This window comes from Eubalaena glacialis, chromosome 13, assembly GCF_028564815.1.
Source record: "Eubalaena glacialis isolate mEubGla1 chromosome 13, mEubGla1.1.hap2.+ XY, whole genome shotgun sequence".
In the NCBI taxonomy this organism is placed as follows: Eukaryota; Metazoa; Chordata; class Mammalia; order Artiodactyla; family Balaenidae; genus Eubalaena; species Eubalaena glacialis.
In genome coordinates, this window is record NC_083728.1 from 94809161 (window position 1) to 94833612 (window position 24452).

Genomic DNA, 24452 nt, shown 5'->3' on the forward strand with positions numbered 1-24452 from the left:
TCGTGTGGCTGGAGTTTGTGTCTTTTCCAGTGGATCCCCCAGCTCGCCCCCTCCTTTGCAGGTGGTGCTGGCTGGTCCACAGGGGAAGTAGCAGGTGGACACACCGGGTCCTGGGGAAGGAGTTGGGGGGGGGCAGTCCTGCCTGTTGGGCTAGGAGGACATTTCCCGGTTGGAGGGAAAGGATGAGAGAAAGTTCCAGCCAAACAAACTCCGGTGGGCAGTGGAGCTGACTGCAGGCCCAGCTGGCTAACCCAGGGGAAGACAGTGAAACGCGTGCCTACCTCACCCTACACTACGCCCACCCTGACCCTTTCCGGGCTACCTGCTAGTTTTGTTTTCAGGGTTTCTCTGTCTTGGGGTTACAGTGATGGCAGGGAGCCCTTTGGGGCGGAGACTTGGGGACAAACACCAGGGAAATATTAGTTTTTGAGGCGTGGGAGCCCAGCCTGCCCTCAGAAATAGCTGCTGAGGTGATGGTCCCCCACCACCGGCCCCCAGCAGGACACAGACACATCTGCAGTGAGGGATGGACAGTGGCCCCCAGGGCCGGGAGGACATCTGTTTGTGCCCACCAGGCTCGGTCATGGGGCCGGCGGGTACTTGGGCATTTGCCAAGGCTGGTGTTGCCGGACTCATGGAAGAGGACTCCCTGGCCCTCCGGAGGGAGGCTCCTGGGATGCTCTATGGGGTTGTCCCTCCAGCCAAGGCCTCTGGCCTCTGACGGTGAGCAGTCAGATGGGAAGGGCCAGGAGCTGCCCTGGAGGGCTGGGGGGAAACAGCACTGCGAGGGCTGCGCCCGCTCTGGGTGGGGACGTGCTTTGGTCGCAGGACCCGGACGCCCCAGGCTTGTCAGGGAGCAGCGACGGCAGGGACGCCCCAGCCACTCGCAGAAAGGAGGCGAGCAGCCGGAGAGAGACCCTGGGCCCCGGGCTTCAGAGCTGCTGCTGCGGAGCTCAGCTTCCTGGCCCCTCCCGGGCCACGTGCCTGGCGGGCAGCCCTCCCGCGCATTCTTGGTCTCCCCCCGGGCCTGGATGCTAGCTGCAGAGGGGCAGGATTCCAGGCGGATGGAGCCAAGGGCTCCCTGGACAAACCGGAGTCGCCCCGGGCCAACTGGGACAGGATTCCAGCAAAACCTCCTGCGTCTCCTGTGTCGCTGCTACCCGCGGCCTCCTGGGCTGGGCTGGGTGGAGGTGCCAGCGAGGACCTCCCCTGCCAAGACAAGAGTGGCCAGGGGCAGAGAGGACACCAAGGTCACGTGAAGACTGGGCAGAGGGGCTGCTTGCTATTTCCTCATCTCTGAGATCCCTCCATCTCCCACATCAGATAAAACCCAAGCGCCCAACGCTCAGTAAAATAATGATGGACCACAGAAGACCCATTACATGTTAACATAAACGACATTTTTAAGAAAAAATAACTATACTCTTAAAAAAAGTTGGGAGATAAATAGCATTATTTTACATTTTTGCAAATCTCCTTAATGTTTGGGCTTAAAAGAAAGCAGCTAGTTTCTGCTACCTGCTCTTGCATTCAATTCTATGCCCCCGTAGCCTCGGGAGAATTGCACTGGGGACTCAGGGCAGAGAGTCCAAACCGAAACAGCGTCTCCGAGCCACTCTGTGCGGGGGACACTTTGACCCCACGGACCTGTGAAAGGGTCTCACTTGCTCCTGGGGTCCCCAGTTCTCTTCTGGAGAACTGCTGCTCTAAGAGATTTCATTTACACAAAAGAAGCAGGAAAGAGGAAGTAAAAACCAGAAGAGCAAAAAAAACACATGAAACAAATAGAAAACAGGCAGCAAAATGCACACTGGGTCCGACGACGTGGACGCTCACCACGACGCGAGCACCTCGAGCTCCCTGCCCCGCTGGCCTCTGGCTGCAGGCCTGTTGGGGCCTTGTCTCCCCAGGGCACTCACCTCCGCTATCACTGCGCCTGTGTACGCACCCTGTGCCGGCCTCAGGGGCTCCACTTTTGACAATTTGTCGTCCGTGGGCAGTTACGTGCTGGGCTCAGAGGCCCTCTTCCTTCAAGGGCTCATCGGCAGTGATTGGCGCCTTCTGCATGCCAGGGTCTGTGCTAGGAGCTCTCAGACTCACCGTGTCCTTTCTTCCTCTCCCCCACCTCAGAGAGTACAGGTGTGCCTGTGCTGGGCCCAGCTTGGGCGATTCAACGAGCTTTCGACGAGCCCCTCAGCAGTAGGGGTAGATCACAGGGTCCAGCAGAACAGTCTACAGGCTTGACTTACTGATGGAGGAACTGAGGCCCGGGGGTGGGGGTGAGAAGGCCCCAGAGGGGAAGCTGAACAGACGCACTGATCCCAGACCTTCACTGGCCAAGGATGCACGTGCAAGCCCTTGGGACGCGGTTTTCGGAGGTGCCTTGCCAGTCAGAGCCCTGGGATGTAGAAACCATGTCCCGGGGTGGGCGTGATGTTCCAGGTGGGGCTCGAAGGCCTGGCTGAGCCCCAGCCTGCCCGCCTCCTGGTCCACGAGCCTCTGTTTCCTGTCTGTACAGGGTTTGTGCCCCCGTCAGATGGCTCTGGGAGGCTCCTGGGGGCAGGAGGGGGCCCAGGGGCTATGGCAGCAGCACCCCAAGCTTCATGCGGTGTTCTCCCTGTGTCCAAATTCCCCCTTTTTATAACGACTCCAGTCACACTGGATTAGGACCCACCCCAGTGACCTCAGCTTAACCTGATGACCTCTGTAAAGGCCCTGTCTCCAGGTAAGGTCACCTTCTGAGGAACTGGGGGTTAGGACTCCAAGAGATCTCTTTTGGGGGGCACAGTTCAACTCCAGCAGCTGTCTGGTGACCTTATGTGACCCCCAACCACACTTCCTGGATCTTTACTCCCCCCTCCAACGGTTCACTGAGTCCCCCTTCCACAGGGCCCACTTCCCTGACTCAGCCCTGACTCAGCCCCGGGGGATACAGCAGGCTGCTGCCACCGCTGTGTGATGGAGGACAAGTGGGGTGACCTCTCTGTGCCTTGGTTTTCTCATCTGTGAAGTGGGGCCAGACCGCACTGAACAGTGCCGGCCAAGCCCCCAGGCAACGTGGGCCCCCATCAGGAGGAAGAAAGTCCGATATTCCAGATTTCCTGCTAAATCCCCCGGTCTCTGCCCTGCCGCCCTCTCCGCGGTGCCTGGGTGGTCCCAACCGCACAAGCTTGAGCTTTCACCCACGGGGTTAAAAGTATTGAAATGGCTCTGGATCACCAGTGGTGAGGGAGGGGCCTCGAGGGCTGGGAGCCCACTGGTGTCTCAGGCCCCATCCCTCCAGGGCGGCCAGGCTCGGGGGTCCAGGGCACTGGGAAGATGGGATGTCCCCTGGCCCCCCTCTGGGAGCCCCAGTCTGAACGGACAGGTCCAGCAGGCAGCCCATGGCCTCAGCCCCTCCCTGGCCAGCTGCTCCCCAAGGCTGGGCCTCTACCGGTTCCCGGGCACTGAGGAGGGCTGGGGGCTCGGGCAGGGGCCTGTCGGGAGCTGGACAACGTGTGCCTGTGGCCCCTTCCCCCCTGGGATGAGCCTGGGCTGGGGCGGCTCCCACAGTGGGGGGCACTCCGGTCACTCACTGTCCCCTGGGGCCTGGCTCTTCCTGCCCTGTGGGATTTAGACAGAGCCCAGAGCCCATCAAAGAGGCCGTTCCTTAGCCCAGCGGGCAGGTGGGGGTGGCACCAGGCACTCAGCCATTTGTCCTGAAAACAGGCCCCAGGTGTTCCCGAAATCCTGCGGCTGCGAGCAGAGCCTCTGTTCCTTCCCACCGGGATTTTCCTCGCCCGTGTGTGTGCGTGTGTGTGTGTGTGCGCGCGCGCGCGTGTGTGTGGCCACTGGGGCGAGGGGAGGGACCTGGGGGTGGGCACGTGGGGACCCGGGAGGTGGGCAGGACGGGGAGGAGGCACCCTCAGTGGTTTCTGTCTGTCTGCTTGGGGCTGTAACAGGACATCAGAGGGAGCAGCTTAAACCACAGACATTCGCGTCTCGGTCTGGAGGCGGGACGTCCAGACCAAGGCGCCGGCAGTGTCTGGTGAGGACCCGCCGGTCTCTGCACACCTTCGACAGCCCTGTGAAGTCCACCCTGTGGGCTCCGTTTCACAAGTGAGGAAACAAACGGAGGCCCTGAGAAGTAGGTCACATGCCGGCGTGTGTTGAGTTAGAAGCGGTCGGAGCAGGGACGCTGGCCCGGGCTGGCGACTGCTGGGCAAACGGGTGGCACAGCAGCCATCTGGTGCCCATGCTCTCCTGAGCTGCAGGTCTTGGGAACCTAGAGCGTCTTTCAGACACGACCCCGTCCAACCACAAGGCCTGGGGTCTCCGCTGTGAGCGTGGCCTCCCTGTGAAGATCAGCTGCAGCTCTGCTGTTGTTCAGTCACAGAAACCGGGATGTAAGGAAACCGTTGTGGAATTAGTTCCGTTTTCTCTGTAGACGAGATCTTTCAAAACAAGGATTCTGGGCGGCTGCGGCCTGGCGAGGGTCTGGATAATGTTTAAGTGCTTCCCTGCGATGCTTGGCGGACCCAGGAAAGGCCGGGTCAGTGACTGATCACTGCCCGAGGGGGTGGGGAGGACAGAGGAAGGCAGGAAAAGTACCTTAAAAAACCCTGCATCTTCCCAGTATTTCCCCAAATCCCAGCTAAATTCTGGGGGGTGGCGAGAGCTGTCTGTAGCATTCAGAGCCGTCAAGGGGCATTTGTGTGAAGTTCTAGGCCGTGACCGGCTGGTGTCTTCTTACTGAGCTCCATTAGGTGGAGGTGCCGGAGCCTTCAGGAAATCTGCATGCCCCCGCAGCCAGGCCTGTCTACAGGGCCGTGTCCCGGCGTGGCATGGTGCGCTGTGGCGTGGCTGGCGTGGCATGGCGAACGTGCAGAGCCTGTCGGACACGCGCTGCGCCTGCCACGGGCAGGGGGGCACAGGCTGTCTTGGCTGAGCCACCACCTCGCTGAGCTCTGTTTTGTCCGGACCTCTGAGGGGTTCTCTGCGCCCACTTCACAGCGGGATCTGACTGTTTTAACTGACCGCCCCCCCCAGGGACCCCCTCTTCCAGGAAGGGGAGACGTGGTCTTCAAGCCCCGTGTAGCGCTGCTGTCTGGGGCTCACGATCTCGGATATGCAGCCCCAGGGGCCGGCAACAGGGCTGCCACGGACCTGCGCGTGGTCCACGGCCTTGGGGAAGCTGGTGGGGACCAGGCGGCAAGGACACTGATGGCTGCACTGGAAACAGCCGCGTGGTGTGTGGCCGGTGGGGGGAGTCGACCCAGGCACAAGGCCGGGTCCTAGCAGCCCCTCAGCACGCAGACACCCCTGGGTGCTGGGCTTTGTTCTGGGGACTAGTTGAGCCGTCGTCACCTCCGTCAGCCCTAGAAGGCTCCCCAACCCTGGCTCTGTGCCAATGCCCGGCCAGCAGGGCCCCCGGGAGGGCCACAACCCAGCCCGTGTGCTGGGTCTGCCCAGGCTCCTGGCTCAGCTTCACTGGGGGACCGCGGCTTACAACCTGGGTGGGGCCTGGGCCAAGAGGACACACAGTTAACCGAGTATTTGCAGTCCCCCCCCCCCCATGTGGTGGAGGTCCTGGGAAGCGAGGCTGAGGCTGCCCTGGGCCGGGGGCCGCCCTTCCAGCGGACAGATGCAGGGCAAAGGCCACCCCCGTAGTCAGCTCAGATGGCCTTCTGCTGCCCAGGCTGCGTGGACAGGCACAGGTGCCCCTGCTGGTCACACACACACACACACACACAGGGCACACGGACAGACATGGATACACACACAGGGCACACGGACACACACATACAGGACACATAGGCACATATACACATGGACACACACACACGCGGCTCAGGGTTATAACATGACCTGCCCCACCCGGCTGGTCCGGACTTCTGTAAGCTGGGCACCAGGCTGTGGGTGTCCATCCTGACCTGCCGACCTCCTGGGGGCCGACATGATGAATTCTAGGTGCATACCAATCATCACGGCTGGAAATTCTGAGTCTGGAAGAGAAAAACAAGCTCCAGGAGATGCTGGTGGGAGGGCGGGGGCTGAGCTGGGGGTCCACCCTTGGTCTCCCTTCCAGCCCCCAACCCCCGGGATGCCACCTCTCACCCTCCAGACAAGCACCTTGAAAATCCCAAACCAGAGTCACTCAAGTATTAAACCAGGCCCTTGAGATGAGAAAGAGGGGGCCCCCTCCTGTTTTATCTGATGCCAAAGAGGAGACCCCGACGGCCGTGTGGCTTACACGCCAGCTCCAGGGAAGGAACAGCCTCCTTGCGCTGGGCCGGGGAGGTGGGAGGGCTCCAGGGGACGCCGTCCCCAGCCGGAGGGCCCAGCAGACCCCTCCCTGCACCCGCTGCCCCGTGAGGTGGGCAGGGCAGTGTCAGGGCAGCAGGAGGGGCCAGGGGGGCTGCTTGGCAGCTCGCTGGGGCTAATCCCAGATAATTGCCATGGGGCGGGGGGTGGGGGCAGCTCTTGGGGACGGAGCTATTTCCTTTTCTTTGCACTTAGCTCCGTCGGATGATCCTGAAAGCACCTTGGTGAGGTCTTCAAAGGTCCCGAGAGAGCATTCGGGCCCTGGGAAAGCTGGGCCTGAGCGGTCAGGAAACCCGATCAGGTCCCTAATTGCCTGGTGGGGATTAGCGGGGCCCCGGCAGCCCCTCCTCCAGGTGAGCACCCCTACCACCCTGCCAGGACCACCCTCCCAAGAGCGGGGTCTCCTTTGAGCCTGGATTAGTCCAGGCAAACAGATTAGTCTCTGGGGGCCTTGAGAGGCCTGAGACCCCCCCCATCCAGTGCGCGGGTGGACACATTGCAGGCAGGGCAAGGAGGGAGCTGCATGTCGTTTAGATAAGGGGGCGGCTCCCCGCCCTCACCCCCACATGGGCCCTGAACAGAGCCTGGGGGCTTCCTCTGGTCCTGGCTCACCTGCGGATCGCCCCCCCAGCCCCGCCAGGCCATAAACCCCCAGCTGATCCGCTCAGCCTGGCCCTGATCCTGCCCCTCCTCCTGGCTTCCCTCTCGCCCCCTCCTCCCTGCTTCTCTGACTGGGGCAATAGCTTCCCAGCTTGAAGCCTCCCCTCAAACCCCCCATGACCACTGCCCTTCCACCCTCAACACCACCTCACCCTGTTCTGGTTTCCAAAGACGAAAGGCCTCCATCTCCTGTGATGTTAATGGCCTGTTTGTTAATGTTTGTGCTACAAAGCGTCTCTCTCTCTCAGCTGTCTATCTATTCTATCTATCATCTGTCTATCATCTATTTATCTATCTAACTATCATCTGTCTATGTATATCTGTCTACTAGCCTTATTTTGTGACAGCTGGGGCCCTTTGCAGGGGATTCAGTTTTCAGGATGAGGGAGAAAGAGAAACTCTCTCTTTTAAAAAAATTTTTTAATTGTGGTTACAAAACATAGTTAAAATTTACCACCTTAACCATTTTTAAGTGTACAGTTCAAGGGCATTAAGTACATTCACATTGTTATACAACCATCACCACCGCCCTTCTCCAGAACTTGCCATCTTCCCAAACTGAGACTCTGTCCCCATTCAACATTGAAGGGGGCTCCCCTCCCCCAGCCCTGGGCCCCCACCCTCTACTTTCTGTCCCTGTGACCCTGACCCCACCAGGGTCCTCAGAGAAGTGGGATCACGCAGTGTCTGTCCTTCTGTGTCTGGCTTATTTCACTGAACGTCATGTCCTCAAGGTTCACCCACGTTGTAGCAGGCGTCAGAGTTTGCTATCTAAGGCTGAGTGATATTCCATTGTGGGGATGGAGCATATTGTGTTCATCCATCGTCCGCTGATGGACACTTGGGTTGCTTCTACCTTTTGTTCATTGTCAATAATGCTGCTGTGAACATGGGTGTGCAAATATCACTTTGAGATCCTGTTTTCAGTTCTCTTGGATACACACCCAGGAGTGTGATTACTGGATCATGGGGTGATTCTATTTTTAATTTTTGAGGAAATTTGTACCATTTTCCGAAGCAGCTGCACTATTTTACATTCCCACCCACAGTGCACAAGGGTTCCAATTTCTCCACATTCTTGCCAACACTGGTTTTTTCCTGTTTTTTTTTTTTGATCATAGCCATCCTAATCTCATTGTTGTTTTCATTTGAATTTCTGTAATGATTAGTGATGTTGACCATCTTTTCACATACTGATTGGCCATTTGTATATCACCTCTTTCCAGAAATGTCTATTCAAATCCTTTGCCCATTTTTTTTATCAGGTTGTTTGATTTTCGCTGTTGTCGAGTTGTAGGTGTTCCCTATATATTCTGGTTGTTGCCCCTGATCAGATATTTGACTGCAAGTGTTTTCTCCCATTCTGTGCAGTTTTCACTCTGTTGATAGTTGCCTTTGCTGTGCAGAAAAGTTTGATGTAGTCCTATTTGTTGATTTTTGTTTTTCTCCCCTGTGCTTTTTGGTGTGAGAAACTCTCTGCATATGACTTTTGCGGAGCTTGGCTCAGGATCCTGGCTGTTTTCCCCCTTCCTCCATGAGGGAGGTTGTTAGTAATCAGGCACTTAATTAGCTGGCACATTAGATGTCTCCAAAATACCGTTCTTTCTTGTTTTTTTTTTTTCCTTTTCTGATCTCTGGAACACCTTGATATTCAGAGCAGGCCTTTGCTGCCTGCTCTCTCTGAAGACCCTCTGGGGAGAACGTTTCGGCCCTACCAGGGGGCTTTGGGTGCCAGCTCTTCCTGGGGGAGAGGGGTCAGGCCCAGGGCCAGCCATATGAAAGCCCAGCTGTTGGGGGAAGGCAGGTTGGGTGAGTACCAGGGTGGTCTGGATGTGGGAGGGAGAGTGGGGCAGAGCAGCTCGAAGCCCAAGGGGGTTGGGGGGGCCTTGCTGGGGGCCCAGCTGCCCCAGCACCCCCCCACCCAGGAGCTGCAAGCCTGACTCTTTCAAAACGCCAGCTGGTCGTGCAGCCTCACCCCCCCTCCTCCTGGGACCCAGAAACTCAGACAGCTGGCCTTGGCTCCACCTCGGGCCCTGGCACTCCCCAGACCCCGAGCAAGGGGGTGCTTGGACTTCAAAGAGGTCTGGGGACGGGCACAGACAGGGAGATGGACGCTCTGGGTGGGGCGGGCACAGCCCTAGAGGGGTGTGGCCCTCTCTGCGGTGCCTGTGCGTGGTTCAGACTAAATGCCAAAGGGTGAAAAGTGGAGGGGGAGGCGGGAGCCGACCCGGGCATCCCACAGATGCACCTTGTCCCCCTGGCGGCTGGTGCTCACCACACACACCACTGGGGGCCCCAGGTAGGTGGCCGGCTGGATCAGAGGTCCTGGGTTGGTGACCACGATAGTGGGGAGGTCATGGCCGTAAGTGGTTCCCATTCTTGAGGCGAGACCTGCTTTTTAATTTTCGTAAATTCTTTACCAGGTATCATTTGTGCATGAGTGGAAGAGTGCGCACATCCAAAGTGCACGTCTCCATCTTTTTTCTTTTTCTTTTTTTTTTTTAAAACAAAATAAGCTCATATGAGCAGCCAGCACCAGGTCAAGAAACTTGGCCAGCACCCAGAAGCCCCTCCTGATGATTTCGTTCAGAAATGTGTGCATTAATCTGTAAGACTTCCCACACCACCACATGGGGGAGAGAACTGAGTTGAGGAAGCAAAGCAGAGACGTGGGGGAGACCATGGTGACTAGAGTTCTCGGGACGTAGAATTGCATGGAGAGAAAACTCCAGGGGTTTTCAGAGTCCTCCTTGAGCACCCAGGAGATTGGTGCAAGTGAGAAAACTACCCAAGGCAAGGAAAAGAATAACTTAGTCAAGAATGGAGCCTGTTTTTACCAGCCAGGCTGGAACATCTCAGAATTCATAGCACTGGGGAGAGTACTAGAGGTCTAGCCTCAAGAGGGGAAAATAGTACCAACAAGGTAAATTTTACAATGTCTGGCATCCAACCAAAAATTAGCAGTCACACAAAGAAGAAGGAAAATATGACTCATAATGAGGAGGAAAAAAATCAGTGAATTGAAAGTGACACAGAACGAATATGGGTGTTAGAATTAGCAGACAGACATTAAAATAGTTATCCGCACTTTATTCCATCTGCACAAAAAGTTAAATAGACACATAGAAGATAAAGACCTAAATTGAACTTTTAGAAATGAAAAACTACAATATTTGAGATGAGAAATTATATGGAGAAAGTTTTTAAAAGGCAGATTAGACATTATAGCAGAAAAGATTAGTGCATTTGAAGACATATCAATAGAACCTATCAAAAATTAAATACATAGAGGAAAAAATTTAAATGAACAAAACAACTGAGCTTTGGGACAACGTACATGTGACCCAACATGTGTGTCATAGGAGTCCCTAAAGGAGAGGAGAGAGCGGAAAGAGGACAGAAAAAATATTTGAAGAAATAATGGCTGAAAAATCTCCAAGCTTGATGAAAAATATAAATCCACAGATCCAAGATGCTCAGTGAGTCATAAGCACAAGAAACATGAGGAAAACCACACGAAAGCATGCTATAAATTGCTCAAAACTGGTGCTAAATGGAAAATCTTAAAAGCAGCCAGAGGAAAAAAGTTTCATGTGCACAGAGAAACAAATGTGACAGCGGATTCTCATTTGAACCAGTGAAGCTGGAAGACAGGAGAAGCAGCTTTAAATTATTGATATAAAATACCTGAAAGCCTTGAATACCCAGTGAAAAAAAATCTTTTTTTTTTTTTCTTTTAAAAGGCAAAATAGCGCTTCCCTGATGGCGCAGTGGTTAAGAATCTGCCTGCCAATGCAGGATACATGGGTTCGATCCCTGGTCCGGGAAGATCCCACATGTCGCGGAGCAGCTAAGCCCGTGCGCCACAACTACTGAGCCTGCACTCTAGAGCCCGTGAGCAACAACTACTGAGCCTGTGTGCCACAACTACTGAGCCCACATGCCTAGAGCCCTTGCTCCGCAGCAAGAGGAGCCATCACAATGAGAAGCCCGCGCACTGCAACGAAGAGTAGCTCCGCTCGCCGCAACTAAAGAAAGCCCACGTGCAGCAACGAAGACCCAACGCAGCAAAAAAAAAAGGAAAAAAAAGCCAAAATAAAGACCATTCAGACATACAAAAGCTGAAAGAATTGATCTCAGTAGACTTGTACTTTAAGAAATGCGAAGGAAAGACTTTCAGGCAGGAGGAAACTGGTATCAGATATAAATATGGATCTACACAGAAGAAAAGGATCAGAAATGGTAAACACAGGGGTAAATCTATAAGATTGATTGTTATTCAAATGTCCTTAAAAGTGACTGAGTTTGGGGTGTGGCAGTGTGAAGAGTTTAGCAAAACCTTTTTCCCAGACAAACATCTATTAAACTGGTCGAGATTAGCAAAGACAATCATTCAAAGTCTCTGGAGACGGACCAAAGGGCTGACAGACAATTGGGAGACATTTACTCAGGAAAATCTACAGAACTTGGCAAGGAGCGTGCGGCCGTGAGAGCTGAGCTGTGGGGCGCCGTGCCTTGTGCTGCAGGAGAGCTACGCCAGGGGCCTGGCAGCTAACTGGAGCACAGGCCTCTAGCTCTGTGAGACGGAGGGGTCACGCTGTGCGGCTCAGCAGATCCCACCCCCAGCAATGTCCACAGAAGAGCCCAGCAAGCAGGTGGCGGCGCCCGGCCTCCCACGCCAGCTGTTGCTCTGCAGGGAAGATCCAGGCAGAGAGGCTGATGGCGAGCGCAGTACTTCCCCTCCCATGAACTCTGTGCTGCAGGAGGGCTGTCCCGGTGGGCTCAGCTGTCGAGTGTCAGCTCCCAGCGTTCCGGTGTGGAAGGGTTATTCTGGGTGTATTCAGACACCAGTGAACACTGGCACATCCCATCCTGCTGGGCTCTGAGTGGTCAACGATCTGGACTGGGTAGTGGAGGCACCTGTTACTGCCCCTGCCTTCCCCGTAGCTCCTATTCCATGGTGGGGGTCTGGGTGGGGTGGCTGGTGAAGAGCGAGTTCCTCCACCCCCAGCTCCTGCCCGCAGCACAGAACTTCTGCCCAGGGGAGGGTCAGAGCAAGCTTCAAAGACTGCCAACAACTTTCCCTTGCCAAAGGGCCTGACCTTATTTGGATTGGACTACAGAGCAATTTCTGCTCCAGGGCATCACTGAAAACAATAGAGCAATCAGCTAGCCACAGATTGGTGTGATACTAACAGAGGCAGGCAAGCCAGAAATTTAATGGGGAGATTATGGAAAAATACAGTCAGAGACAGCCTGGCTAAAACTTGAGTCATCCGTGGTGGTCTGTTAGGCTGTGTGCAAGCGGAAACTGCACCCTCTGAGGAGTGACAGAGAGGGGCCTGCCTTGGAGGGGGTCCAGATATTGTACTTAGCAGACAAAGATGTTAAAGAAACTACCACAAATATGTTCAAAGAAGTAAAGGAAACCATGCTGAAAGACTTAAAGGAAGGCATGATGATAATGACTCACAAAATAGAGACTATAAGAAAAGACAGAAATTATAAAAAGAATCAAACGGAAATCTCGAGTTGAAAGTATAATAACCAAAACGAATGATTCACTAGAGAGGCTCAACAGTAGATCTGAGCTGGAGGAAGAAAGACTCAATGAACTTGAAGATAGATCAGTACAGATTATGTAACCTGAATAAAAGAAAGAAAAAACAATGAAGAAAATGAACAGAGCCAAGGAGGAATGTGGGACACCATTCAGCAAACAACATATGCATAATGGGCGTACTAGAAGGAGAGAATAAAAATATTTGAAGAAACAATGGCTGAAAACTTCCCAAATTTGATGAATAACAGTAAGGACCCAAGAAGGATAAATACAAAGACATCCACAGCCAGACATATCGTAGTCAAAATGTTGAATTCCTGAAAGCAGCAAGAGAAAAGCAATTCATTATGTACAAGACAACCCCAATAAAATCAGAAACAATGAAAGTCAGAAGGCAGTAGGATGATATATTCAAAGTGCTGAAAGGAAAACACTGTTAACCAAGAATCCTATATCCAGCAAAACGATTTTTGTAAAATGGAGGTAAAATAAAGATATTCCTAGGTAAACAAACAGACAAACAAAAACAGCAAGCAAATTTATGGTAGCAAACCTGTCTTACAAGAAATGCTCATGTTTGTTTTTCAGGCTGAAGGGCAGCAACATCCGACAGTAATCCAAATCCACCCAGAACACAGAGAGTGCCAGTGAACGCAGTCATAAAACACAGTGTGATTACATGTGGATTCTCCTTCCTTCTCTTAAGTGATCTAAAAAAGCAATTGCACAAAGCAATATGTATAAAATTTTACTGTAGGACCTATAGCTTACAGAAATGTCATGTATTTGACAATGACAGCACAAAGGAGGAGGGTGAAATGAACCTATATGATGCTGGAGGGTGACTTGAATCCTCAGGACGAAATGAAAGGAAGGGACGTGGTAAATAAAGGCAGACAGTTAAATGATTATTACAAGTATTGTTGGGTAGAGGTGCACCAATAATGCATAACAAGGGGGAGGAGTGGAGTAAATTTCTGTATCTTACTGGAAACGAGTTGTGTATATCTGAAGTAGATTCTGAAAAATCAAGTTGTATATTGTTAGCCCTCAAGTAACCACTAAAAAAGCTTTAAAAATGTAGATAGAGACATAGTTAAAAATAATCAAAGGAATTGAAATGACACACTAGAAACTGTCCACTAAATACAAATGGAGAACCAGAGGCACAAAATAGTAGTGAGACCCATGGAAAACACAATGTGAAATGTCAGGGGTGAATCCAATGGTATCCATAATAGCATTAAATGTGGATGGATTAAGCAGTCCCATCAAATTCAGAGATTGTCAGACTGGACTTAAAAAATAAGACTGAACTATGCATTGTCTACAGGAGACGCACTTCAGATCCAAGGACACAAACAAGTTGAAAGGACGGACAAAGATGTGCAGAGCAAACAGCTGCCAGGAGAAAGCTGGGGCTTTTGTGAATATCACACAACATAGACAAGCAAAGCCTGAAATAGTTACCATCTGGCCTTTATAGAAACAGTTGGCCGACCCCTGCCTCACATGCCTACATTAGGAAAGAAGAAAGGACTTAAGACAGGGACCTCAGTTTCCATATTAAAAACTAGAAAAGGGGACTTCCTGGTGGTCCAGTGGTTGAGACTTTGCCTTCCAATGCAGGGGGTGCAGGTTTGACCCCTGGTTGGGGAGCTAAGATCCCACATGCCTTGTGGCCAAAAAACCAAAACGTAAAAAAACAGAAACAATGCTGTAACAAATTCATTAAAGACTTTAAAGATGGTCCACATCAAAAAAAAAAAAAAAATCTTCAAAAACTAGAAAAGAGCAAATTGAACACAAAAACGCAAAAAGAAAGAGCATAATAAAGTTACAGTGAAATGAATGAAATGGAAAACAGAACAAGGAACAGAGAAAATAAAAGACACCACAGAATGGTTCTTTGAGAAGATTAATAACATTGATGAGCATCTAGATAGACTGATCAGAGAAAAAAAAAGAAGACACAGATTAACAATATCAGGAACAAGAGAGATGATGTCACCACAGAGTCTACAGATGTTAAAAGGATAATAGGGATAATGTGAACAGCTTTTCTTTTTTCTGGCCACTTGGCTTGCTGGATCTTCCTCAACCAGGGACTGAACCTGGACCATGGCAGTGAAAGCCTGGAACCCTAACCACTAGGCCGCCAGGGAAGTCCTAATGTGAACAGCTTTATCCCAATGAACTCAACAACTTAAGTGAAAAGGACAAGTTCTTTGAAGGACACAAACTACCAAATCTCACTCAGGAAGAAACAGAAACCTAAATAGCTCTGTATCTATTAAAGACCTTAAACCATCAGTTAAAAACCTTCGTAAATTCATGAGAAATTGGAAAGGACCCACAACAACTCAAATAACTTCAAAAAAGAAGAACAAAGTTGGAGGTCTGACATCTTATGATTTCAAGACTTACTATAAAGCTATAGTAATCGAGACAGTGGGATTTGGTGCCAAGGTAGGCACACAGATGAATGTAACAGAGCAGAGTCCAGAAATAGACCCACACACGTGGACAATTGATCATCAACGTGGGTGCAGAGGCAGTACCACTGGGAAGGGACAGTGTTTTTAAACAATGGATCTGGAGCAACTGGATATTTATCAGTCTCTATTTATATCTATATCCATCTCTCTCTCTATCTGCCTATCTATCTATCTTCCATCTATCATTTATCTATCTATAGAACTTTGATCTATACATTACAGCACATACAAAAATTAACTTGGGGCTTCCCTGGCGGTGCAGTGGTTGAGAATCCGCCTGCCAATGCAGGGGACACGGGTTCGAGCCTTGGTCTGGGAAGATCCCACATGCCGCGGAGCAACTAAGCCTGTGCACCACAACTACTGAGCCTGTGCGTCTGGAGCCTGTGCTCTGCAACAAGAGGGGCCGCGATAGTGAGAGGCCCGCGCACCGCGATGAAGAGTGGACCCCGCTTGCCACAACTACAGAAAGCCCTCGCACAGAAACGAAGACCCAACACAGCCATAAAAATAAATAAATAAATAAATTAATTAATTAAAAAAAAATTAACTCAAAATAGGATGTAGACCTAATGCAAAGCTAAAAACTTCTAGAAGAACACGTAGAAGAAGAAGTTTTGTGGCCTTGAGTTAGGCAAAGACTTTTTAGATATGACCCCAAAATCACAATCCATAAAAAGAAAAAGTTGATACATTGACTTTATCAAAAGTAAAAACCTTCTGCTCTTCAAAAGACACCGTTAAGAGAATGAAAAGACAAGTCACAGCCTGGAACAAGATCTTTGACCTCTTGTACCTGATAAAGGACTTGTATTCAGGATATGTAAAATCTCTCAAAACTCAATAATAAAAATGCAAACAACCCAAATAAAAAGAAAAGAAGATATATAAAAACAAGATCCACAGATGGCAAAGAAGTCCATAAAGAGATGCTGCACACCATCGGCTCTTGGGAAATAAAAGTGAAGTCTACGTGAGATTTACTGCACATTTATTAGGACGGTTAAGATTAAAAAGACTGACCACACCAAGTACTGGTGAGGATGAGGAGAAACTGGGTCTCGCATACATAGTGGGTGGGAATACTTTATTTATTTATTTTTATTTTTTTAAAGAAACTGTTTATTTTCCGTCAACCTATTTCCATTTTAAGAGTTTGTGGAAGAACAGCTTCAGGCCACTCGGTGGTGGTTCCTACGCACTCAGTGGCCTGAGCCGTGGGAGCTGCAGACCAGTCGTCAGTGGGGAACTGCTGAACAGGCACAGAGGGCACCTGCACGCCTTCGGACCAGTCCGCCACCTCAGGCTGAGTAGCGGTGAACTCAGGAGCTGGAACAGTCCGTTCACCCTGAAATTCCTCCTTGGTCACAGCCTTCTCAGCTGCTGCCTGCTCTTCCTTTTCAATCTCTTCAGGATTTCTGTAGATGTAGAGGTCAGGCATGACCTCCTATGGGTGTTCACGGGAGATGGTGCCACGCATGCGCAGAACTTCCGGGGCAAGCATCCACCAAATCAGACCCACTGAGTGAGCTCCCTTTTTAGGATCTTACATCAGGATACATCAAGTTAGTCTGAAAACAGAATGGCCAAGTAATGCCTGAGAGGTCCAAGAGTAAGAAATAATGGAGAAAAGCAGAAGAGAACACAAGCCATTTTAAAAATGTTTTCCTCTCTCCTTAAAGCTTTCATACATTAAAATCATACATTTGTAGCAAGTATTATTATCAGACTCCACTCATTGGGCCAGAGACCCTTGTGGTGTTAGCGAAAAACTTGCCCCTCACGTAGCACACTACCTACGCTTGTGAGTTCATCGGCCAGTTGCCTCAACTCCAAGCTCTAACAATGTGCAGGGGAATACTTAAAAAAAACACTTTGTAGGGACTTCCCTGGTGGTGCAGTGGTTAAGAATCCGCCTGCCAGTGCAGGGGACACGGGTTTGAGCCCGGGTCCGGGAAGATCCCACATGCCGCGGAGCAACTAAGCCCATGCGCCACAGCTACTGAGCCTGCGCTCTAGAGCCCGCGAGCCACAACTACTGAGCCCGAGTGCCACAACTACTGAAGCCCGCGTGCCTAGAGCCCGTGCTCTGCAACAAGAGAAGCCACCCAATGAGAAGTCTGGGAACCGCAACGAAGAGTAGCCCCCGCTCGCCGCAACTAGAGAAAAGCCCGTGCGCAGCAACAAAGACCCAAGGCAGCCAAAAATAAAAATAAATAAATAATTTATTAAAAAAAACAAACAAAAAAACACTTTGTAAAGCGGTCTGGCAGTTTTAGAAACTTGAACATATACCTGCCATGTGGGCCAGCTGTTCCATGCCTAGGGACTCACCAAGAAAAGTGACCATATGTTCCTGCAAAGACTTGTACCCAAGTGCTCACAGCGCCTCGGTTGTGACGGTCCAGAATTGGACGGAGCCTGAATATCCATCAATGGGCGAACAGAGCAACATGTTACAGTATGTTCACTGATGGAATAGTGCTCAGCAACAAAAAAGAATGGGAATGCACTGCACGATGAATCTCAGAATAGAGTGAAAGGAGACAGATGGAAAAGCTTTCACATCACATGATTCTGCTTGTATGAACTCTAGGAAACACGGACTAACGTAACACGGGGTGATGGGCATGTCCATTAGTTTACTGTGGGGATGGTCTCACAGGTATGTTTATGTACAAATAATATACATACTTATGTATGTCACTTGTGTATGTGACAATATGTCACTTATCAGTTTTACACTTTAAATACGTGTAGTTTATTGTATGAAAATGATAAGTCAATAAAGTTGTTTTTTAAAAAGCGAATTAATACTTAAAACTCATTGCCTCCTAATTATTTTACATTTTGCTATCACGTATGCCATGGGTATGCCATGGGCAGGTAGTAAATATTTAGGCTTTTGGGCTGTGTGATTGACATGGCTGTGTTCCTGTCAAACTTTATTTGATAAAATAGGTGTAAGTCTGTGGCCTCAGGCCGAGGTTTGCAAACCCCTGTCCTGAGCTGGAGGACACGTAACCCCAGCCTCCTGGGCGGGGTGGGAGCCACTGGCGTCTCCTCCCAACCCTGATCTAGGGGTCGCTCAGAGCTGGACCTCAGCCCTGCCGGGGCCGGGAGCGTTCATACCTTGGAGACCAGACATCACAGGTCTCGGCATCTCCGTGTGCGCGGATTGTGGGTGTCGATCAGCAGGGTCCTGCCCGGGGAGTCAGGGAAGAGGTTCTGTGATGGGTGGATGGGCCTGGCCTACCAGAGTGGCCACAGGGTCAAGCACTGGTGGGGAACACGGGACCAGGGCCTGGCTGGGCTATGGGGGATCTTCTCCCCTAGGCCCCCGGCCACACCAGGCCTTGGGGCACCCGTGGCTTTGGCCTTACCTTCTCTTTCTCTCGGGCGTGTGTCCCGAGCCGCCACGTGGCACCCTGGGCTCGTGCCCTGCCCCCGCCCACAGAGGCCGCCTTAGAGGCCGGGGGATTTGGGAGCGGGGCCTGGGTTTGAGTCCTTCCCCCTCCTCTTGCCAGTGTGGCCCTGAGCAGCGGCCAACGGTCTGAGCCTCGATTTCCTCCCCGCCACCTGGACGGTGAGTTCTGTGACCTGAAGTGACTCAGGCAGACGGAGGGGCTTGGCTGGCCCACCAGCCCCCGTGGAGGTTGACACTGAGGTCAGGACGCTGTATTTGGGGCGCCGGCCTTCCAGGCTCATTAGGGGCATCTGCTTACGAACGCCCACGTGGGCTAACCCCCCTCCTGCCCCCACCCCTGGAATGAAGGCGGGGCGTTGGGGGCTCCCAGACACCAAGCCAAGGGGTCCAGGCTGCAGAAGTGCTGGGAAGGGAAGGCGCCCCGAGGCAAACAGGTGGGGAGGCGAGGGCCGGCCCCTCCCTGTCGTCACCCAGCTCTCCCTCTGGGGGCTTGGGGCCCCTCCAGGTGCACGGCCACCTCCCGCCTGGCACTGTAGAGTGCTTGGCTTTGCAGGAAGAAGTGGCCCTGAGAGGTGAGTCAGAGCCCTGGCAGGGCTGCCAGCTCCCGGGGAGGCCTGGGCTCTGCCAGGTGCAGCCCTGAGGTGGCACCAGGCCCCAGGGCCACAAGAGAGGGCGCTGGGTGCGGGGTGGGCTGCACAGCCCCCAGGTGTCTTGCCCTCTATCCGGGCCCCCGGCGGGCTTGTGCCCTCAAACGCACACACATTCCACCGCGGTGAGCACACACCTGAGCTTCCTGTGAGGAGACTCTGTCCTTACTTGCGGTGGCAGCTGCAAGCCGCCCGTGGTCTCTGGTCGAGCCCCAAGCCGCCCCTTGGCCTGCCCCTTTCAGGAGCGCCATGTGCGGGGCTGGGCGCGACCCCACCCTAGGGACAGGCCACCCCTCGATGGACCGGACCTGGCCATCAGGAGCCCCACATGCTCCCTTAGGAGTGGGGGGGCACGGGGAGCCCCGCTCTGGCCCGCTGTTCCCCAGTGCCCCCAACTCTGTGTGCCCCTGCTGGGCCCCCTCTCAGCAGGGCTGTCACCTCGGCAGGCTCTCCCCATTGCCGGATGCTCATCTGCACCAGCCCCTGACCTCCTTGCCGCACGACTGGCAGCGGTTCCTCACTGCGGTTCCTCCATAAATAAAATGCACCCTCAGAGCTGACATCCGGGCCCTGCTGGTCCCAAGCTGACCGCCCGGCACTGCCCTCGGACCTCCCGAACTCCAGGCCCTGAGCTGCTGGCAGGTTCCTGCTTACCGGCGTACTTTGTTGCCTCCGTGGGGTCCCCTCCTCCAGGAAGCCCTCCAGAGACCCTCCGTGGAAGTTGACCTGGTTCTCAGACTGAGGCCCCTTGAGGCCCCTCGAGGCCCCCTGCCCTTACTGCCTCGCAGGACAGATGTCTCCCGCTGAGTCCCGGTTCAGCGCTGGCCCCAGACCACGGTAGGGGGTGAGGAGTGTGGGTGCAGCCATGTGACTCAGCGCTGGCCACAGCCCCCGGGAGCAGTGGCGGCCGGGCCTCCACAGCCCTTTCTCTCTGCCAGCTGGGACAGGCGCTCAGACCTTGGCCTTGCCACAGGATTCTATCTTTAACTCCTGGACAGCCAATTCCTCTCTATTTTGAGAGAAAAAAAATTCCACTCTGAAGTCTGGTTCAAAAAGTCCTTGCCCAGTTAGGCCAGTTCCCTAGAGAAATTGCTGGCCTTTGCCATGGTCCTGAAGAGCGGGGCATGGGGAGGAGGAGAGGGAGGATGAGGGAGGGGGAGAGGGGGGGATGGGGGAAGATGGGGGATGAGGAGCGGGGAGGGGAGGGGGAAGGCAGGAGGGGGACCTCAGCCAGAAATGGAGCAGCTGTGAGTGCCGGCTGCTGGGCCAACAACAGGAGGTGAGGACCCCTACCCGGGCTGGCCCTCCCCCTGCCCCCTGCTCCAGCCACACAAAACTTCCATGATCACACCTTGGTTTTGACTGTTTTCGCTACACGCTGGGTGTGCTTGTGTCTGGCTCCCATCACTCACTGTAAAGTTTATGACATTCGTCCACGTGCCACTGTCACTTCTCTGTGGCTCTGCTATACAAAACGTCCTCGATGCACTCACCCCTCCTGGACGTTTCTGGTGTGATGGGTACATGTCTGGACACGTATGTGGTGCACACCTGCGCACGTGTCTGTGGGAACCAATCTCCCTTCTGGAGACCCCACCAGCGTCCCTCCCACCGACAGTGCGGGAGAGTACCGCTGCTCCACGACTGCACCAACGTTTGTCACTGTCTGTTTTCACTTTAGCCGTTCTGGTGGGTGCAAAATTGTCTCATTGTGGTTTGCAAGAGATTTTTAAAAATTAAGAGACAATTTTTTTAGAGCAGCTTTAAGTTTACAGAAAATTGAGCAGAAAGTACAGAGGGTCCCCATATATCCCCCACCACACACATGCAGTCAGTCCCCTTGTCACAGCCGATGAACCAATATTGCAGCATTATCATTAACTAAAGTTCGTGGTTTACATTAGGTTCACTCTTTTTTTTTTTTTTTTTGAAGGTTTTTTTTTTTTTAATTAATTAATTAATTTATTTTTGGCTGTGTTGGGTCTTCGTTTCTGTGCGAGGGCTTTCTCTAGTTGTGGCAAGTGGGGTCCACTCTTCATCGCGGTGCGCGGGCCTCTCACTGTCGCGGCCTCTCTTGTTGCGGAGCACAGGCTCCAGACGTGCAGGCTCAGTAATTGTGGCTCACGGGCCTAGTTGCTCCGCGGCATGTGGGATCTTCCCAGACCAGGGCTCGAACCCGTGTCCCCTGCATTGGCAGGCAGATTCTCAACAACTGCGCCACCAGGGAAGGCCCTAGGTTCACTCTTGGTGTCTTATATTCTTAGCGTTTTGACAAATGCAGTTATGGCTTTGTGCAGAGTAATTTCACTGCCCTAAGGCACCCCCTGTGCTCACCCATCTGCCCCTCCCTCCTCCTGAGCCCTCGGCAGCCTGCGGCCCCTCTACCATCTCTGTGGGCTTCCTTTCTCCAAGAGTTCTTTCAGGAAAGCAGATCAGACCACGTCACTCCCTGCTGCCCACCACCCATTCACCTGTGTGCCCGGCAATATTTCCTGGGTGCCAGCTAATCATCACCAAGATTACATGACGGCCAAGAAGATATGGTCCCTGCTCTCAGGAAGCTCAGGAGCCAGGGGGAGAAGCAGCCACGAAACCCGCAAACAGGCAGGTGAACAATGCAGCCCAAGACTGTGTTGGTGCCAAGGACACGAGGGGAAACTGGGCGCTCCTGCAGGGTGGGAGGAGCAGCACGGGAGGGGCAGGGCCTTCTGGGCAGAGAGGGCTGCACCTGCAAAGGCCCCGAGGTGAACGGGACCTCGGCAGGTCCAAGGAGACAGCAAAGGCTGGCACAGTGGCCCGTGTAGGGGTTCGAGAGGTGGGGCTCCAGATGGGGCTGATCAGAAGGCTTGGGGTGGAGTGTGGGTCTTCCCTGCCTGAAGCCAGGCACGTGCTTTCCTTCGGGGACCTTCTCCCTCTGCCCTCACACGTCTGTCCTCCAGGACGGCAGGGCCCTGTCCGTCTGGGCCCCCACAGTGCACTGTGGCCAGGGTGGCCCCTCCTGTGCAGGTGTTCAAGGGGTATCTGCCAGAGCACGAAGGAGGGACAGACCCAGGTGTGGGCGGTGACCACGGGCAGGGTCTCGGGGGAGCTGCCGGCAGAGAACCGCCGAGACTCCCCAACTCGGAAGCCAGCACTCGAGTGACACGAACGCAGGCCTCAGCCCCAAGCCCGAGGGACAGACGTGTCACCCCGGCACCGCTGCTGTGCGACAAACACCCCAGACCAGCGGCTCCGGCTCCCTTTCTGCAGCACAAAATCCTCGCCAGGCTCCAGCCGTGCGGCACGGCTCTTAGACGAGAGTCTAGAGACTAGGGCCACATGGGGCAGAGGCGCCCATCCGAGCCCTGGGGCCCTCCCGTTCCCTCCCAGCCGTGTGACCCAACAGCTGGGTGCGGAGTGCGGCGGACGGGCTGCCACCTCCTGGGTGACACGCATTCAAAGTGCCCATCCTGCAGCCAAGGGTCTTGAGAGAGGGAGGCCCTGGGGATGACAGTCTGTCTGTTTCTGACGCGTCTGCTCCTTGCCAAGATGGGGGCAGTGGGCGGGGCGGGGTGCACCTTGGAGGGAGGCGGGGTCTCCGTGCGAGGCTGAGGGAGAGGATGGTCTCCGGAAAGCCTGGGCTGCAGCAATTCCCTCCGCCTCCAGGCCTGAGGCTTTCTGAGCACCTGCTCTGGGCTCTGAGCCAGGATACGTGGCCCTGTGATTTCTGAGTCCTCGCGCTCCAGGCTCAGGATGGGCCCCATTCAGGGCTGCAGGGCCCGACGGCCAGCCTCCCGCAGGACTCACGTGTGTCCCTGGAAGTCAGCAATGTGTCCCCCCGCCCCCTCCTCCCAGGCCTCTCCTCTGCCGTGGCTCTGTGTCACGCAGACCCGCTGGCCTCCCTGCTGAGTCCTCCCCTCCCCATCTTGGGCGTTTGGCTCTTTGTAAGAGGGTGGGAGTGGGGAGGTGGGAGGGGATAAGCCCCAAGGCTCCTCTTTCGCCCTGAACTGACATCCTCTTTCGCCCATACCCACGACGTACTCAGAGCTGAGGCTGAGGGACATTTTCTCCCCACCCCGAAGCCCAGCAGTCCTGAGGCCTCAGGCCCCAGACGCCCACGGGAGAGGATGTCAGTGGCTAAAAAGGCCATTTCAGGCCAGTGTGGGCTGGGCTGGAACTAGGAGGCCTTAGTTACCGTCGGTATGAGATTTCCAGCACACCTGGAAGAGGTACTGTAAATGCCCTTTACCCAGCCCCCGCTAGTGGGGTGTATCGTCACACTGCTTCACGTCTTATTCATCGCCAAGAAATGGAGCAGCAGATGAGGTGATTTCACCGTGCTTCCCCTGCTCAGAAGGGAACAGCCAGGCCGGGCCAGGGCCAGCCGGGCCGGAGGAAGGCCACGGCCCTCTGATGTGGCTTCCCCATCATCGGCCTTCCCACAAACAGCCAGACGCCCTGCCCACCAGGAACCCAGCCTGTCTGCCCCTCTGCTCCCTAGCTGGGGCCTCCCCCAAGACCTCAGGCCTGCTGGCCTCCGTCCCCATCACACGGCCTGTGTGCTCCCGGGAGGAGCTCCAGGTCAGGCTTGGCCACTGGGCTCCAGCAACGGGAGCGGAAACCAAGTTAAGTGAAGAGAAGTGGGAGAAACGGCCCAGCTCTGCCCAGGGCCCAGGACAGTGGGAAGCACAGGAAACGTGGAGCTGGGACTCGTCCCCAGTAGGTGCAGACCCATGCCGTGGGACCCATGCCTCTCAGAGCCTCAGCTTCCTCTCCTGCAAATCAGGAGTGTTTTCTCTCCTGGGACGTGGTTATGTTCAATGCTCCGGACGACACCTGAGCGTAGTACGTGCTCAAAAATGATGAATGTTTGTTTGTTTACTAATTATAAATAAATAATATTTCTGGCTGTGCAGGATCACCTCCAACCTTGAGAACAATCCTGTCTCGTATCAAGCTGAAGAAATTCACCCTACTCCCAGTTTACCTTGGGTTTTTCTTATGGATGGGTGTTGCATTTTGTCAAAGGCATTTTCTGCGTCAATTGATATGCTTTCTTTTTTAGCTTGTTGATATGGTAAATTACATTTTCTGGTTTTTTAACATTGACTAGACTTGCAAACTTGGGATAGATCCCACTTGGTCTTGGTGTCTAATTCTTTTTATACATTGTTGGATTCAACTTGCTTTTATTTTATGGAGGATTTTTGCACCTAAATTCATGAGAGACATTGGTCTGTAGTGGTTTTATGTGTTTGTGTTTATATTGTCTTTGTCTAGTTTTGGTATTAGGATAACGCCATCTTCATGGAATAGGCTGGGAAGTATTCCCTCCTCTTCTATGTTCTGGAAGAAATTGTGTAAAATTGGTGTCA

General features: G+C 53.3%; 1 non-coding gene across 1 annotated transcript; it reads right to left on the minus strand.

The window, feature by feature from the left end:
- Positions 1-16728: 16728 nt before the first annotated feature.
- LOC133104617 (small nucleolar RNA SNORA62/SNORA6 family) lies at positions 16729-16878 on the minus strand. The gene has a single exon (XR_009703674.1). It is a non-coding gene; the product is annotated as a small nucleolar RNA SNORA62/SNORA6 family (small nucleolar RNA).
- Positions 16879-24452: the final 7574 nt, after the last annotated feature.